Source organism: Lolium rigidum, chromosome 4, assembly GCF_022539505.1.
Source record: "Lolium rigidum isolate FL_2022 chromosome 4, APGP_CSIRO_Lrig_0.1, whole genome shotgun sequence".
Taxonomy (NCBI): Eukaryota; Viridiplantae; Streptophyta; class Magnoliopsida; order Poales; family Poaceae; genus Lolium; species Lolium rigidum.
In genome coordinates, this window is record NC_061511.1 from 103,324,999 (window position 1) to 103,344,785 (window position 19,787).

A 19,787-nucleotide genomic window follows, 5' to 3' on the forward strand; every position below is an offset into this window, starting at 1 on the left:
AAAATTTTGACTAAATTTGCTTGGTGAATCTTATGAGTTTAACTTCTCTAAATTTACCAAAACTCCTTATAAAGCTGATTTGCCTAGTAATGATTTTAAAATGGAGCGAGTGTGCATCTATTGTTCTTGTTCCTAATAATCCTTTGCGGCAACATTTGGAGAATAGCGAGAGTGAAGTTTTTAGGAAAGAAAGAGATGAGCTTGAGGAGATTTTTCTTCGCCAACCTATTCTCAAGCATGATTTACCGGTGGAAGATTTGGGTACAACACCGCCACCAAAGGAAGATCCTGTTTTTGATTTAAAGCCTTTGCCCGATAATCTTAAATATGCTCATATTGATGATAAGAAAATATATCCTGTTATTATTAGTTCTAAGCTTACGAGTTTGAAGAAGAAAGATTATTGCAAATATTGAAGAAACACCGAGGTGCTATTGGCTATACTCTTGATGACTTGAAGGGGATTTCTCCCTCTATTTGCCAACACGCCATTAATATGGAAGATGATGCGAAGCTCTGTTGTTGAACCTCAGCGTCGTCTAATTCCTAAGATGAAGGATGTGGTAAGAAATGAGGTATTACGACTTCTTGAAGCTGGTATTATATATCCTATTGCTGATAGTAGATGGGTTAGTCCTGTTCATTGCGTTCCTAAGAAAGGAGGAATGACTGTTGTGCCTAATGATAATGATGAGCTCATCCCTCAAAGAGTAGTTGTAGGGTATAGAATGTGCATTGATTTTCGAAAAGTTAATAAAGTTACTAAGAAAGATCATTACCCTTTACCATTTATTGATCAAATGCTAGAAAGATTGTCTAAAAATACTCATTTTTGCTTTCTTGATGGTTATTACGGGTTTTCACAAATTGCTTGTTAAAGCTAAAGATCAAGAGAAAACCACTTTCACTTGTCCCTATGGAACTTATGCTTATAGACGTATGCCTTTTGGTTTATGTAATGCTCCTGCTACTTTTCAAAGATGCATGTCTGCTATTTTTCATGGCTTTTGCGAGAGTATTGTAGAGGTATTCATGGATGATTTTTCCGTCTATGGTAATTCTTTCGATAATTGCTTGCGGAACCTTGATAAAGTTTTGCGAGAGATGTGAAGAAACTAACCTTGTTCTTAATTGGGAGAAATGCCACTTTATGGTTAATGAAGGAATTGTATTGGGACATAAAATTTCCGAGAGAGGTATTGAAGTTGATAGAGCTAAAGTTGAAGCAATTGAGAAGATGCCCTATCCGAGGGATGTTAAAGGTATTCGTAGTGTTCTTGGTCATGCTTGGGTTTTATAGGAGATTTATTAAAGATTTCTCCAAGATTTCAAAGCCTCTTACTAATCTTCTTCAAAAAGATGTACCTTTTGTTTTTGATGATGATTGTAAGGAAGCTTTTGAAACTCTAAAGAAAGCCTTAACAACTGCTCCTGTAGTTGAACCTCCGATTGGAATTTACCATTTGAAATTATGTGTGATGCTAGTGATTTTGCTTGTAGGCGTCTGTTCTTGGACAGCGAGTAGATAAAAAATTAAATGTTATTCATTATGCTAGCAAGACTCTTGATGCTGCTCAAAGAAATTATGCTACAACCGAAAAAGAATTATTAGTTGTAGTCTTTGCTTGTGATAAGTTTAGATCTTATATTGTTGATTCAAAAGTTACGATTCATACTGATCATGCTGCAATTAGATACCTTATGACAAAGAAAGATGCTAAGCCAAGGCTTATTAGATGGGTACTTCTTTTGCAAGAATTTGATTTGCATATTGTAGATAGGAAAGGTGCTGATAATCCTGTTGCTGATAATTTGTCTAGATTGGAAAATATTGCTTATGATCCTGTTCCTGTTAATGATAGTTTTCCAAATGAACAATTGGCTGTAATAAAGGTGAACTCGCGAGATAGTCCTTGGTATGCTGATTATGCTAACTTTATTGTTTCCAAGTACTTGCCTCCAACCTTTTCAGCTCAGCAGAGGAGGAAATTCTTTTATGACTTGAGGCATTATTTTTGGGATGACCCACACTTATATAAAGAAGGAGTGGATGGTATTCTGCGAAGGTGTGTTCCCGAATATGAACAACAAGAGATATTGAGTAAATGTCATGGTAGTGCTTATGGAGGACATCACGCCGGAGATAGAACCGCGCAAAAGGTTCTACAATCAGGTTTTTATTGGCCAACTCTCTTCAAGGATGCGAGAAAGTTTATTTTATCTTGTGACGAATGCCAAAGGGTTGGTAATATCTCCGAGACGTAATGAAATGCCTATGAATTATACTCTTGTTATTGAACCGTTCGATTGTTGGGGATTTGACTTTATGGGACCTTTTCCCTCTTCAGAAGGTAACACTCATATACTTGTTGCTGTTGATTATGTTACTAAATGGGTGGAAGCCATACCTACAAAAAGTGTCGATGGTGAGACCTCTTTAAGAATGCTTTTAGATATTATTTTTCCTAGATTTGGAGTACCTAGATATATTATGACTGATGGAGGTTCTCATTTTATTCATGGAGGTTTTAGAAAAACTCTTGCTAGGTATGGAATTAATCATAGAATTGCTTCCGCTTATCACCCTCAAACTAGTGGTCAAGTAGAATTATCAAATAGAGAGATTAAATCTATTTTGGGAAAGACCGTTAATAAATCTAGAAAGAATTGGGCTAGTAAATTGAAAGAAGCACTATGGGCTTATAGAACTGCTTATAAAAACCCCATGGGAATGTCACCTTATAAAATGGTTTACGGAAAAGCTTGTCATTTACCTTTAGAACTAGAGCACAAAGCTTATTGGGCTGTTAGAGAACTAAATAAAGATCCTAAACTAGCCGGTAATAAGAGGTTGCTGCAATTAAGTTCACTAGATGAATGGAGAAGTGAAGCTTATGAAAATGCTAAACTCTTTAAAGAGAAAGTTAAGAAATGGCATGATAGAAGGATTATCAAAAGAGAGTTTAATATTGGGGATAAAGTCCTATTGTATCGGTCTCGTCTCAGACTCTTTGCGGGGAAATTACTCTCGAAATGGGAAGGACCATATGTTGTTGAGGAGGTGTATCGTTCAGGAGCAATTAAAATTAGCTCTCTCCAAGGCAATGCTACGCAAGTGGTGAATGGACAAAGACTCAAGCATTATATCTCGGGTGATTCTTATAATGTTGATGTTGATATTATTCAAGTGGAAACACCGGAGGCTTTCATCAAAGGACAAATTGACGAGTCCGCAGAACTCGACTTTGAATAGGTAACGATGCTTGGTAATGAAAAGTTCGCAATTTACTTTCCGAACAATATTTTTGCTGTTTTTGGAAAATATGAAAAATTACGAGATCGAAACGGAGTGGAGGAGACGCACGAGGCGTGCCCCATAGGCCGGCGCGGGCCCCGGCCTGGCCGCGCCGCCCTATGAGGACACCGCCTCGTCGCCCCTTTCCGACTCTGGTTCGACCTGGTACTTTCCGTTTGTCATAAAAATTCTTGCTATATAATCCCCCGGACCCCTGGAGGTCCGTATATCGTTTTCTCGACGTGTTTTGTTTCAAGCTGTTTCTGCCAGGATTTGTTTTGGATCTAGAGCCATCATGTCTTCGTCGGGAACTCCGAAGGACAGCTCCTGCAAGGATGTTGGCAACTTGTACATGGAGGAGCTGAGGATGCACCCAAAGGAGTTGATGCTCGTCGAGGGAAAGCTGCGGATCAACGATGTTCGAGGTCCCACAGGAGAAGGAAGCTTGGAAGACGGGATGGAGAAGCTAGAACAAGAGGTCTTCAATTACAAGAAGATGGCCGAGCGTGAAGTGGATATCTTCCACAAGATTGTGTCCGAACTCATTGCTTGAACACGAGAAGGAAGCTGCAAAGCTATGGGGCGACATCCTCTCACTTCACGACACCACCAACAAACTCCAAGCTCAACTCTATGACGTTCATAATCGAACTCGTGAGTATGAAAACAGGTTTAAACACATAAGCCGTGCTTGCTAGTTTCGGGATTCCCGAGACCAAGATGTCATTTGTTGATGGAGAGCCTCTATCTTGGAAGTCTGAAGACGGGAATTCATCACCACCATCGCCAAAGGATTGATTCATCATCGGTATTGGCATCCCCTTGGTTTGTTCCAAGCTTGGGGGAGTGCCGCGGTATCACATCATCACTACCTTTTACTTTTTACTATCAAGTAGTGTCATATCATGAGTAGGGAAGTTATCATATAAGATGGGTTGCGGTATGGAAGTATCTCTCCTTTAGTTTGTCTATGTATCCCTTGGTGTGAGTTATCGTTATGAAATATTAATGAGAAGTCTTATCATTTACATATTGCACATCTTATTTTAGTTTGCAATTTCTACTATATAATTGATCTTGATTTTTGTATTGGTACCACTTTGGGAGCATCAAGTAAATCTATTTGGTTTTGGCAAACTTAGCAATGGTCAATAGCAACAACACTTTGAGTTTAAGAAGAATAGAGGAAATACATGTAGAAGATGTTATTATCTTTCTTATCAGTTCTTAGCTTAGTATTCTGAAGTTAAGATTGTTTGTGCTTGCAAGTAAGATGCATGATTGTTTCTATCACATGTATATTTGTTTGTTTCCCTCAACTCTTATGCTTGCTAATTAACCTTGCTAGCCAAAGACCTGTACTGAGAGGTAATGCTTCTCGTGCATCCAAACCTGAACCCAAACCTATGCCATTTGTGTCCACCATATCTACCTACTGCATGGTATTTTCTGCCATTCCAAGTAAATATTTCATGTGCTACCTTTAAACAATTCAAAACTTATTACTCCTTATTTGTGTCAATGTTTTATAGCTCATGAGGAAGTATGTGGTGTTTTATCTTTCAGTCTTGTTAGGCAGCCTCCACTAATGGACTAGTGGCTTCATCCACTTATCCTATAATTTTGCAATAAGAGCTGGCAACGGGGTTCCCAGCCCCAATTAATCAACTTTTATTAATAATTCTCTTCACATGTTTTGCCCTGATTCATCAGTAAGCAACTTAATTTTGCAATAGACACTCCTCCATGGTATGAGATTGTTGGAAGGCACCCGAGGATTCGGTTAGCCATGGCTTGTGTAAGCAAAGGTTGGGGGAGTGTCATCCTTAAATAAACTAAAATACATGTGTAAACAAAAGAGAAGAGGGATGATCTACCTTGCTGGTAGAGATAACGTCCTTCATGGGAGCCGCTCTTTGGAGGTATGTTTGGAAAGGGGGTTAGAGTACCCGCTACCAGTCGTTGACAACGACAAACACCTCTCAAAACTTACTTTTATTCTCTTTATATGATTTCAAAACTGAAAAAGCTCTAGCACATGATTTAATCCCTGCTTCCCTCTGCGAAGGGCATGTCTTTTACTTTATGTTGAGTCAGTAAACCTATTTCCCTCCATCTCAAGCAAGCATTTGAGTTGTTGTGATCAAACTATTATATTGTAATTTGCTTCATCATGTCTTTTATTCTTTCTTGTTTAGTACAAGTTTTATCTGAATGAATAAAGCTTTGCAAGTTATCAATGATCATTATGATTGAGTTTGCAGGATAAGCCACATAAGATTTAATATGAGAGCGCTGCTCAATAGATAAGTATAATCTGTTAACTGTTCTCTCACCAAGAACAAAGTTTGCCATCACCAATTATGATTTCTTATGCACCTTTATTTGTGATTACCTTATACTCGTTTCAAGTTGAGTTATATGAGGAAGTTGTTTACTATAATGTCTTGTGTGAATGAATATGATGCTTCTTGTCCGTATTTTATTTATCGACTCTTCACTCCATAAACATGTGGTCCTGTTTACCGAGTTCGGTTTCGCTTGGGGACAAGCGAAGTCTAAGCTTGGGGGAGTTGATACGTCCAATTTGCATCACTATTTTATATCATAATTTGCTGTTATTCATTGATATATTTCATATTGGGACACAATACTTATGTTATTTCATCTATTTTGCATGTTTCATGATTATTTGGAGATCGCGCACCGGAGCCAGGATTCTGCTGGAAAAAGCACCGTCAGGATGCAATATTTCGGAAGATCAACTGTGGAAGGAAATTACACCAAAAATCCTATTTTCCAGATGACGGAGAGAGCCAGAAGGGGGAGCTGAGAAGACCCAAGGTGGGCCCAGACCACAGGCCGGCGCGGCCCATGGCCTGGCCGCGCCACCTTGTGGTGTGGGGGCCCCACAGCCCCTTTCGCCTCCTTTTCTTCGCGAAACCCTTTGTCCCGAAAACCTAAGCTCCAGAGGGTACGTCGCGAAGAGTCACAGCCGCCTCTGTGGGGCGGAGAACACCAGAGAGAAAAGAGCTCTCCGGCGGGCAGGAATCCGCCGGGGAAATTCCCTCCCGGAGGGGGAAATCGACGCCATCGTCACCGCCATCGAGCTGGACATCATCTCCATCGCCATCACCATCATCTTCATCATCATCACCGCCATCTCCACCGCAGCACCTCATCGCCGCTGTAACAATTTGGGTTTGATCTTGATTGTTTGATAGGGGAAACTCTCCCGGTGTTGATTTCTACTTGTTATTGATGCTATTGAGTAAAACCATTGAACCAAGGTTTATGTTCAGATTGTTATTCATCATTATATCACCTCTGATCATGTTCCATATGATGTCTCGTGAGTAGTTCGCTTAGTTCTTGAGGACATGGGTGAAGTCTAAATGTTAGTAGTGAATTGTGGTTGAGTAATATTCAATGTTATGATATTTAAGTTGTGGTGTCATTCTTCTAGTGGTGTCGTGTGAACGTCGACTACACGATACTTCACCATTTATGGGCCTAGGGGAATGCATCTTGTACTCGTTTGCCGATTGCGGGGTTGCCGGAGTGACGAAACCTAAGCCCCCGTTGGTATATCGATGCGGGAGGGATCGCGAGGATCTCGAGTTTAAGGCTGTGGTTAGATTTATCTTAATTACTTTCTTGTAGTTGCGGATGCTTGCAAGGGGTATAATCACAAGTATGTATTAGTCCTAGGAAGGGCGGTGCATTAGCATAGGTTCACCCACTCAACACTTATCAAAACAATGAAGATTATTTAGCTATATGTAGCGAAAGCACTAGACTAAAATCCCGTGTGTCCTCGAGAACGTTTGGTCATTATAAGTAAACAAACCGGCTTGTCCTTTGTGCTAAAAAGGATTGGGCCACTCGCTGCAATTATTTCTCTCGCATTTTACTTACTTGTACTTTATTCATCTGTTACATCAAAACCCCCGAATACTTGGCCGTGAGCATTTACAATGAATCCTTCATCGAAACTGCTTGTCAACACCTTCTGCTCCTCGTTGGGATCGACATTCTTACTTATCGAAGATACTACGATACACCCCCTATACTTGTGGGTCATCACCCGGCTGCCACCGGCTGGTAGGACAAAATATGTTGTACAAGTTTCTCATTGCGAGCACGTATGACTATATATGGGAAACATGCCTACATGATTAATAATCTTGATATTCTGTCTTAATGCTATTTCAATCATATCAATTGCCCAACTGTAATTTGTTCACCCAACACTTGTTATTGGAGAGTTACCACTAGTGTAGATAGCTGGGAACCCCGGTCCATCTTTCATCATCATATACTCGTTCTACATGACATTGGAAGTAGTATCAACTATTTTCCGGTGCCATTGCTCTCATATTACTATTACTCGCTGCCGTGTTATCGTTACTATTGCTCTCATATCACTGCTTGCTTTCACATCACCCCTGTTACTAGTGCTTTTCCAGGTGCAGCTGAATTGACAACTCGGTTGTTAAGGCTTATAAGTATTCTTTACCTCCCCTTGTGTCGAATCAATAAATTTGGGTTTTACTTCCCTCGAAGACTCGTTGCGATCCCCTATACTTGTGGGTTATCAAGACTATTTTCTGGCGCCGTTGCCGGGGAGGCATAGCTCTACTCATAAGTTCACCTGGGGAGTACACTCTACCTCTCTCTCTGTTTTATTTTATTTTGTTTTGCTTAGTTTACTTTTGCCTAGTTTATTTGTGCTTAGTTTATTTCCGTCTAGTATTATTTCTCTTAGTTTACTTTTGTCTAGTTTCTTTTTGTCTTGTTTTATTTTCCCTATATACCCAAAAATCCATAAAAATTTGAAAAACCTAAAAATTAAAAACTGTTGTTATGGAAGAACCTACAACCTACTTGGAGCTTATTGAATTATATAATAATTATAGAGAATCAAGAAAGGGAAAAGTTATGAGTGCTGTGATAGAAAAATTAAATACAATTGCTAAAATCTTGCTTAAACGCCATGATATAAACTGTTGCTCTAAAGAGGATACTAAACATCTGAAATTTCAATGTGGCTTTAGTGAGGAAGTTTTAATTAAGAACTATAATTGGAATAACTATATTCATCTTGGGTTCGAAGAGGTAGAACAATTTGTCATATTTATGGGAGCCTCGGAGATAGAATCCTTCATGTCTAAAAATTATGAAACTTGTGTTGTTTGTAAGGACCTTAAAGATTATGTCTCTTCTATCCTTAATTTTTGCATAGAAAGTTACAGTGATAATCCTTATATCATTGATTATAAAGAGAGACTCATTAATGCACAAGAATGCACTCACAATTTGCAGGAACCTGTGGAAGAAGAAATTGATGAACCTGAAAGCTCATTGGATGAAAAAGAGGAGGAAATTGATGAACCTCAAAGCACATTGGATGAAAAAGAAGAGGAGAGTGATGAACAAAAGGAGGAAGAATGGATTATCTACCCATGCCAACCTTCTAATGAGAGTAACTCTTTATCTCTTACACTATTTGATTGTCCTCCATGCTTACCAAAGAAGGATGAATGTTATGTTCCTGTGGATTCTCTTGAAATATTACCTATGAGGAAAACTTGTGAGAATGATTATGCTACTGTTATCTATGATAATCCATGCTATTTTGATAAATCTTATGATAATGCTTTGTTTGATGTCGAAATGCATGGTACTAAAGAGTTTTGTTTGGCAAATGTTTATGATAAATCTCTAGATGATGGTCATGTGTTACTTGATAATATTAATTGTACTACTAATGAAAATGGGATTGGAGAAGTCTTGACTTTATCTAGGAGTCCCATATCTCTTGATATTGATCAATCATCTTGTTATATTATTGATAAAAGTGGGTTTGGAAGTTTTAATCCTACTATTTTTGAGCTTGATAAAAATTATATGTTTATGGATCATGAGAAACATGCTTTATGTGATAGTTATATTGTTGAGTTTATCCATGAAGCTACTGAAAATTATTATGAGAGAGGAAAATATGGTTGTAGAAATTTGCATGGTGCTAAAACACCTCTCTATATGCTGAAAATTTTGAAGTTACTCTTGTTTTATCTTCTTATGCTTGCCACTTGGTTCTTCATGAATTTATTTGTGTACAAGATTCCTATGCATAGGAAGCGGGTAAGATTTAAATTTGTTTCATACTTGCTTTTTGATGCTCTCTTTTGCTTCAACTCTTATTTCTTGCGAGTGCATCATTAAAATTGCTGAGCCCATCTTAATGGCTATAAAGAAAGCACTTCTTGGGAGATAACCCATGTCTTTATTTTGCTACTGTTTTGTGTCTTGGAAGTTGTTACTACTGTAGCAACCTCTCCTTATCTTTATTTTATTGCATTGTTGTGCCAAGTGAAGTCTCTAATAGAAGGTTGATACTAGATTTGGATTTCTGCGCAGAAACAGATTTCTATCTGTCACGAATCTGGGTATGATTCTCTGTAGGTAACTCAGAAAAATCTGCCAATTTACGTGCGTGTTCCTCAGATATGTACGCAACTTTCATTAGTTTTGAGTTTTCTGATTTGAGCAACGGAAGTACCTTTTAAAAATTCGTGTTTACTGGCTGTTCTGTTTTGACAGATTCTGTCTCTGTTTTTTTGCATTGTCTCGTGTGGACTTTAAGTAAGGCTTTCTAGACGTGGAGAGCTGTAGTTAATGTTTTATTGAGTTCTTGCAATGTGTCACTACAGGACTAAAGTGGATTAAAGTTTTTTTTTGAGTACTAACCCCTCTAATGAACTTTATGAGAAGTTTGGTGTGAAGGAAGTTTTCAAGGGTCAAGAGAGGAGGATGATATATGATCAAGAAGAGTGAAAAGTCTAAGCTTGGGGATGCCCCCGTGGTTCATCCCTGCATATTTCAAGAAGACTCAAGCGTCTAAGCTTGGGGATGCCCAAGACATCCCCTTCTTCATCAACTTATCAGGTTTCTTCTATTGAAACTATATTTTTATTCGGTCACATCTTATGTGCTTTACTTGGAGCGTCTGTTTGTTTTTATTTTTGTTTATGTTTGAATAAATTCGGATCCTAGCAATCCTTGTGTGGGAGAGAGACACGCTCCGCTTTTTCATATGAACACTTGTGTTCTTCGCTCTTACTTTTAATGTTCAATGGTAAAAGTGGAAGCTATTGCACTTATTGATATTTGGTTGGAAACAGAAAATGCCTCATATTGTCTTGAATAATTTGATACTTGGCAATTGTTTTGAGCTCTCAATTAGATCATGATTAAGCTCTTGCATCATGTAGTTTAAACCTATTAGTGGAGAACTACCGTAGAGCTTGTTGAAATTGGTTTGCCTGATTGGTCTCTCTAAGGTCTAGATATTTTCTGGTAAAAGTGTTTGAGCAACAAGGAAGACAGTGTAGAGTCTTATAATGCTTGCAATATGTTCTTATGTAAGTTTTGTCTGTACTCGGTTCATACTTGTGTTTGCTTCAAACAACCTTGCTAGCCAAAGCCTTGTACTGAGAGGAAATGCTTCTCGTGCATCCAAAACCTTGAGCCAAAACCTAAGCCATTTGTGTCCACCATATCTACCTACTATGTGGTATTTTCTGCCATTCCAAGCAAATACTTCATGTGCTACCTTTAAACAATTCAAAAGCTATTATCTCTTATTTGTGTCAATGTTTTATAGCTCATGAGGAAGTATGTGGTGTTTATCTTTCGATCTTGTCATTTACTTCGGACAGACTTTCACCAATGGACTAGTGGCATATCCGCTTATCCAATAATTTTGCAAAAAGAGCTGGCAAAGGGGTTCCCAGCCCCAATTAATTAACTTTCATTAATAATTCTCTTCACATGTTTTGCTCTGATTCATCGGTAAGCAACTTAAATTTTGCAAATAGACACTCCTTCATGGTATGTGAATGTTGGAAGGCACCCGAGGATTCGGTTAGCCATGGCTTGAGAAAGCAAAGGTTGGGAGGAGTGTCATCTAAAGAATAAAAATAAAAACTAAACTAAAGTACATGTGTAAACAAAAGAGAAGAGGGATGATCTACCTTGCTGGTAGAGATAACGTCCTTCATGGGAGCCTCTCTTGAAAGTCTGGTTGACGGGGTAGTTAGAGTACCCATTACCATTCGTTGACAACAACAAACACCTCTCAAAACTTTACTTTTATTCTCTCCATATGATTTCAAAACTTGAAAAGCTCTAGCACATGATTTAATCCCTGCTTCCCTCTGCGAAGGGCCCTTCTTTTACTTTATGTTGAGTCAATTTAACTACTTCCTTCCATCTTAGAAGCAAACACTTGTGTCAACTGTGCATTGATTCTTACATACTTGCATATTTGCATTCATCATATTACTTTGTGTTGGCAATTATCCATGAGATATACATGTTGAAAGTTGAAAGCAACTGCTGAAACTTAAATCTTCCTCTGTGTTGCTCCAATGCCTTTACTTTAAATTTATTGCTTTATGAGTTAACTCTTATGCGAGACTTTTGATGCTTGTCTTGAAAGTACTATTCATGAAAAGTTTTGCTATATGTTATCTATTTGTTAGCAACTATAGATCATTGCCTTGAGTCACTGAATTCATCTCATATGCTTTATAATAGTATGATCAAGGTTATGTAAGTAGCATGTCACTACAGAAGTTACTCTTTTTATCGTTTACCTACTCGAGGGCGAGCAGGAACTAAGCTTGGGGATGCTGATACGTCTCCAACGTACCTATAATTTCTGATGTTCCATGCTTGTTTTATGACAATACTTACATGTTTTGCTTGCACTTTATAATGTTTTTATGCGTTTTCCGGAACTAACTTATTAACAAGATGCCACAGTGCCAGTTGTTGTTTTCTGTTGTTTTTGGTTCCAGAAAGGCTGTTCGGGCAATATTCTCGGAATTCGACGAAACGAAGACCCAGGACCTTATTTTTCCCGGAACCTTCCAGAAAGTCAGAGGGGGACCAGAGGGGTGCCAGGGGGCCACCACACAACATGGCGGCGCGGCCCCAGGCCTGGGCGCGCCAGCCTATGAGGGGGAGGCCCCGTGGCCCCTCCGACTCCGACTCTTCGCCTATTTAAGCCGTCCTGACCTAAAACATCGATACCAATTGACGAAACTCCAGAAAGACTCCAGGGGCGCCGCCACCATCGCGAAACTCCAATTCGGGGGACAGAAGTCTCTGTTCCGGCACCCTGCCGGGATGGGGAAGTGCCCCCGGAAGCCATCTCCATCGACGCCACTGCCTCCATCATGCTCCGTGAGTAGTTCCCCCATGGACTACGGGTTCTAGTTGTAGCTAGTTGGTATTCTCTCCCCTATGTACTTCAATACAATGATCTCATGAGCTGCCTTACATGATTGAGATTCATCTGATGTAATCGGTGTTGTGTTTGTTGGGATCCGATGGATTGTTACATTATGATTAGTCTATCTATAAAGTTTGTGAAGTTATTGTTGCTGCAATCTTGTTATGCTTAATGCTTGTCACTAGGGCCCGAGTGGCATGATCTTAGATTTAAGCTCTATACTTATTGCTTAGATTGTATCTACAAGTTGTATGCACATGTCTATGTCCAGAACCAAAGGCCCCAAAGTGACAGAAATTGGGACAACTGGAGGGGAAGGCTTAGATATGAGGATCACATGTTTTCACGGAGTGTTAATGCTTTGCTCCGGTGCTCTATTAAAAGGAGTACCTTAATTTCCAGTAGATTCCCTAGAGGCCCGGCTGCCACCGGCTGGTAGGACAAAAGATGTTGTACAAGTTTCTCATTGCGAGCACGTATGACTATATATGGGAAACATGCCTACATGATTAATAATCTTGATATTCTGTCTTAATGCTATTTCAATCCTATCAATTTCCCAACTGTAATTTGTTCACCCAACACTTGTTATTGGAGAGTTACCACTAGTGTAGATAGCTGGGAACCCCGGTCCATCTTTCATCATCATATACTCGTTCTACATGACATTGGAAGTAGTATCAACTATTTTCTGGTGCCATTGCTCTCATATTACTATTACTGCTGATGTGTTACTGTTACTATTGCTCTCATATCACTGCTGCTTTCACATCACCCCTGTTACTAGTGCTTTTCCAGGTGCAGCTGAATTGACAACTCAGTTGTTAAGGCTTATAAGTATTCTTTACCTCCCCTTGTGTCGAATCAATAAATTTGGGTTTTACTTCCCTCGAAGACTGTTGCGATCCCCTATACTTGTGGGTTATCACCTGCTTCACTCGAAGCCAATATGTGTCGAACGACTGATTGGCCCCGGTTATGCCGTTCATGGACACGGTCATCCAAGCTTCGGCGAGGCACTCCTCTTCCTTCGGCGTCCATTTGATACGAGGTTCGGCAGGCGGCGAGTCCTTCTTCATCTTCTTCTTTCCCTTCGACAAGTTGGCGGCGGCTTTAGTTGGCTGTTCTTCTTCTTCGTCTTCTTCTTCGACGGCTTGGCTTCCGTCGGCCACATCCTCCACATACTCGTTGCGCGCCGCGACAGCTGCCGTCGCCCTCGCCTCCTCTTGCGTGAAGAACCCCGGGCTCGCAGCGGCGGCGGCCATGAAGAACCCCGGGCTCGCAGCGGCGGCCATGGAGCCGGAGGTGATCATCTCGTGGATCTCCTCGTCGTTCGGCGCCGCCATCGCACCGAACGGGAGCGGCCCTCGTCGCAGGGCCGGCGAGGTGCCCTCGTACTGGTTCCCGCTGCCGACGTCGAGCTCGGGCGGCGACGGGAACCTGGACGGTTGGACGTAGGCGCCCTCTTGGAACATGGCAGGCGGCGACGCCGAATAGATCGAAGGGGAGAAAGTCGACGGGGAACTGCTTGTACCTTGCGTCAGCCATTGGCCGGGGAACATGGCGCCGCCGCCGTGAGCATGGCCCATGCTCATGGCCATGCTGATCTTCCTCTCTTGTTCGTCTTGGGCCGCCGCCGCCGCCCTCTTGGCGGCGGCTTTTTTCACCCTCTCCACCCTGCCGCTTGTTTCGACCTCGCGCCGGATCTCGTCCGCCGCCCACTCTGCGTTCGACATACCCGGCGGCCGCACCTTCTTCGCCCGCGGCTTCCTCTCCTTCGGCGGCATGGTGGTGGACGAGAAGACGAGGAGGAGAACAATGGTGGACGAGAAGACGAGGAGGAGAACGATGGTGGACGAGAAGACGAGGACGGGAACTGGAACTGGAAGATGAGGAGGAGAATGGCCAAATTCGGCGGGAGAGTTTGGGGATATGCAAGCAAATTGGAGGGAAATCGACAGGATTTGGCTTTCCTGTCGCCGACTACGAGGGTCCACACGACGTTTCGCGCAAAATTCTTTCGTCCGGAGTCCCCGAGCGCGCCCCGGGGGACCGGTATGGCGTGGGCTCGCCGGATGGATGAAGGGCCAAATTCGGACGAAAACGAGAAACCGGGGGCGCGACTGGGCCGAATTTCGCCGTCCGGATGGGAAAAACGTCGCTCGGGGGCCTCGTCGGGGAGACGAGTGGAGATGCTCTTAGCCTTTGTGTTACGTCAATCTTTTTGAAGTCAGACCAATTTGATAGAAAAAAAGGAGCAACATACATAGCATCAAATCAATATTACTAGATCCACCATAAAATATAGATTCATAATATACTATTTTTTCATAAATACTGTTGTGTTTTGTATAAACTTGGTCAAAATTAAGAAGAGTTTGACTTAAGAAAAAAATTAAAAAAGTATGATTGTTCCGGAACGTACAGAGGGGTGAACTGAAAGAAGGTGTTTTGCTACGTTTTGGCTACATTATCTCCAATATAATGGAATGGTCACTTTAAGCACTCTAACATTATTTGGTTTATTAGGGTACTTAACTAGCAAAACCGTAATGAAGGACTTTACTTGTTGCAGCAAAATTGAGCTTGTCTACTTGTTACTAATCCACAATTTCATCATTTGGATTCTCTTGAGTTTAAAGGGGTACAATGAATTATGGAATTTAAAATGGTGAATGCTACAATTTGTAACTGAATTAAATTTGAAGGAACCGATTTAGACATAACTAAGAAATGCACAGATGACTTCCAAAACTTTTTAAAATATGTAAGTGAGGTTCAAACAACCTGCCGCTAGGTCCGTTCCTCCCCATGTCCAAACCTTTACCCGGCTACCCGTAGTGTTTGGGTCGGGTATAGATAAGCCAAAAAAAAATTCCCACAAATGTACGCAGTATATAGTTTCATGGACCGATAATGCCAATAGCAGTACAAATCATACGGGAATGTAACTTGGCATTCGAACAACTAATCGGAGTTTCTAGAGCTCCTTGTACACGATGGTCAACATTGTGATATGCCGGTACGTCAGATATACGTGCATGATCAGCTAGGATCGGATGGATGAGAATGAGATGGATGGATGGTCACACGGCTATGCCTAGCTAGGTGCAAAGCTAAAGGGCATCTAAGAAAGCGATGTGCACCTAACTAGATCCAGCTGGACGTTCTTACTTGGCTAGCTTCTTGGCCGGCCGGCTTTCTTCTTCCCGAATCGATCCTGCTCCTGCGTACGTGCGTCCCCTGTGACGCGAGCTCTCGAATATGTTCGTTCCCTATATAAACCAGTCACGATTCAGTACCCAGGAGGTGGTGACATGGTGTGAACCGACTATGTACTCTTTTTCTTTCCTTTTGGCCAAGAGGGACTCGAGCCGCCTCTCCGATCGCACGTTATGGTTGAAAAAGATTGCATAGCCCCTCTCCAATCGCACACTATGGTTGCCTCAATATTGATCGTCTGTCACTTTGGCGCCCTTCATCTATGTTGGAGCGTTTGTTCCGTGATTGCTCCTCTCATAGCACTTGCGGTGTCTTCTATCCAGCATGGGTGGAAGGCCGGCTATGTTTAGCGAGCGTTCTGCAATGCAGCTTTTGTGTCATCCACGCATGCCTGGGTTTTGCCCTGTGTGTGCTGATGTTCGAGTGAGTATGAATTAACTTTTCTCTTTTCTTTTCTTCTTGATCAGTGATAGTAGTAAAAAGAAAAAACAAAGCGTTTAGCTCGGTTAAAAAAAACCATTACGTACGAGTGGTGAGTGGTGACTCCACCAACTCAGTATGAGGTTCTCCTTACCTCATCCTTATCTCAGACTGGCATCACCTTTTTGTGTGTATCTATGTTTCTTCATGCACCTTTGATAAGTACAATGTCTTTTGAGCAAGTGCAACGTCCATTAGTTATGATTCTATCTCAAACACACGCCGGTCCCGCCTACATTCCCCTTCAACACGTCTCGTTAAGTGGAGGGGAAGGCATCGTATCAGCAAGCTTGGAACATACTGGATACGGCCAAGTCAGCACGTGGGAACGGAAAGCAACGATTCCAGAGAAATTGAGACCAAAAACTTGCAAAAGCAAACGCGACGCGACGAGTCGATGTGCATATCTACCCGGTGACTTTTAGGACCAAGACCAACGTACGGGTAGCTAGGTAGTGCGCACGCGTGTTGGTAGATGGGTGGGCGCGCAAGACTAAACGAGACCGTATAGACCAACGGACACACGAGAGATTAACTAATATTTTTTAATAATGGGTATTTTATTACTTAAAGTTTAAGTATTACACCTAGCCACAGCCACTGTATTATAAGAATGGACATCGCCGCACATATCCATGATAAACAATCATTATTACAAGTCTAAAATTCTGAGAAAGAAACATCGAACAAGAAAAAAAGCTAAGGCGGAGACGATCCTATCAGATGATCACGCTGCCATCCATTTTGGGAAAAAAATCTCTCACATGTTCTTCAATCGTATAGACACCTCCGTAAAGACACGAGAGATTAACTAATATACTCACCTCTGTTTCGAAGTAATTGAATTTCAAACTTTGTACCACGCATAAACTTTTGAAAGTTTAACCAAGTATACATATATAGTACATCGACATCTAAAACCTCAAACTAATTTCATTAGATAGATCAAAGAATATGGTTTGGTCCAATATTTGTTCGATTTGATGTCGTATATATTAATATTGTAACATATTTTTCAGTAGACTTGGCCAAATATATATATTGAACTTTGACTCATGGAAAATTTAGAAATTTCAGTAATTTTGAACGAACAAAATAACTTGCAATATTATTTAGACTTAGCTTGTATTTTCATGCGGTTCAGATACATCGCAACTTTTCTATTTTCATGTAACTCTGTTTTTCGTGCAGCCGAAGAACGTTGAACTTGTAGAACTACATGTTCTAGCCAATGCAATCGAAAAATCGATCCAGTGGAAGAAGCTAAGCAATGCATTTATACTTCAACACAGCTGCGTTTCCTCCTGCACTTGATATGCATTTCAACCTAGTGTTTCACATTTTCGTCCAGTTAAGATTGTTATAGTGCAACAAAGATGGGACACATCTCAAACTTCTCAAATGCCTCGAGCGGTTAAAACTCATGCTCTTGAGACACGTCTCGATTGTCTAATTTCGTCTAGTTTAGATGTACTCCCTCCAATTCATATTAATTGTCCCTAATATAGATGTATCTAGATATAATTTAGTTCTAGGTACATCCATACTAGTGGCAAGTAATATAAATCAGAGGAAGTATCTAAATTCTCAACTGTGCTTTTCATGCAATTGAGAAGAGCTGCCCCTCCATTTCTAATTAAGTGTCGCGGTATCTTTTCCAAAATCAGCGAACCTACACAATGAAATTTGTCTAATCTAGATCAAATTTAACGGGAAGTTTTGATACTTAATCTGAAATGGAGGAATTACATGCGTTTGTCAACTGCACCATTTACTTGTCAGAGAAATTGGTACACGTTTACCACGTGGTTGCTCCCAAGACTAATAACCTTGTCTATCTTAAAAAAATTGTTGAAACAGGAAAAAAGGTTTGGCATCAATCTATTAATTACGGAGAAATTTTACAAGGCCGCAAGGCCGAAGCTTTTAAGATAGACAAGGTTAATCTCCATGCATCAAATCACCCAAGCGTTTGGCACCCGCCAAAACCCAAAGATGGGCCTCATATTTGATCCTATCGAAGACTACAAAGGAGGGATTGTTTCTTTCGAAAAGCTCTTACATTATGTTCGCTCCAAACTTCCTACGAGACGAGCAAAGCAAGGGAAGCCATGGCTTTCCGGTTTGGGGTAGTCCCTCCTGACATCATGTTCCACCACTCCGAAATTGCGAGATCCGCCCAATTGGTAGGATGAAGCTCGGCAATGCCCAACCAATCCTTAACGCGGCCCAAAATGCGCGTGGAGTAGCGGCAGTGGATGAAAAGGTGGTTGATTGTTTCCCTACATTGCTTGCAAAGGAGGCAAAGCCTGCAGTCTAGCCACCCTTGCTTTTGTAAATGATCCGCCGCACAAATTTTATTTTGGTTCGCAAGCCATGCAAAGAACTTGACTTTGGGAGGTGCCTAAGCTTTCCAAATGTACTTGTTTATGGGCGAAGCGATGGACCCGAGAAATTGCACCTCATAAGCAGACTTAGCTGAGTATTCTCCATTAGGTGTAAGCCTCCAAACAATGTCATCTTCTTGGTCGCCACGAAGATTAACGCTTGCAATAAGATACCAAAGTTCCACAAATTGCGAAAAGTGCTCCATGGTGAAGGGGCGAGAAAAATCAATCTTTTCCACCCAAAGTTGCTCATGTAAGGGTTGCGAGACTTTCAAACTCTTTCTTTTGGATGAAGCAAAGATAAGAGGTGCAATCTCGATCGGTTTTCTACCATTCAACCAAGGGGCATGCCAAAAAGGCGTTTTCCTACAATTCCCAAGGGTAATAGTTGTGGAGGAATAGAAGATATCCAGGTCTTTGTTCATGCAAGGGTTCCCATACCCACCCAAAAAAAACAATTCCCAAGGTTTTTCCACTCGAGCCATGGCCACCGTAGATGGAGGGCCATTGCAAATTTTCCCATATGAAGAACCCCAAGCTTCTTGGGACGTGAAAGATCGAGATGTCGCCTAGAGGGGGGGGGTGAATAGGCAATTACAAACTCTTGCGGATTTGTCTTGTAAGAATGCGGAATTAAACTATCGTTTAGTTTACAAGCACAAACCCTAAATATGCTAAGCTCAACTAAGTGTAACAATAGCAACTAGAGCTAAGCAAGATAGGCACAAGCTATATGTAGCACAAGTGATAGCAAGATATATATATATACTTCAAGCACGATGGCTATCACAAGGAAAGAGAGCTCGGGTATAGAAATAACCGAGGCACGTGGAGACGAGGATGTATTCCCGTGTTCCCTTGCTTTGCAACAAGGTACGTCACGTTTGGAGGAGTGGAGGTCCCACGAAGGATTCCCCGCGCCACGAAGGCTCACCCTATTCTCCGAACCACACCCACGAAGGATAATGGCCCTTTCCTTATGGTTAGCTTTTCCTCCGCTCCGGAGATGGCAAGCTCCACAACCACTTCACAAGCTCCACGAAGGAGAAGCCCGGGCCCCTTCACAATCTTCCACGAAGAGATCACCGGGACACCAACC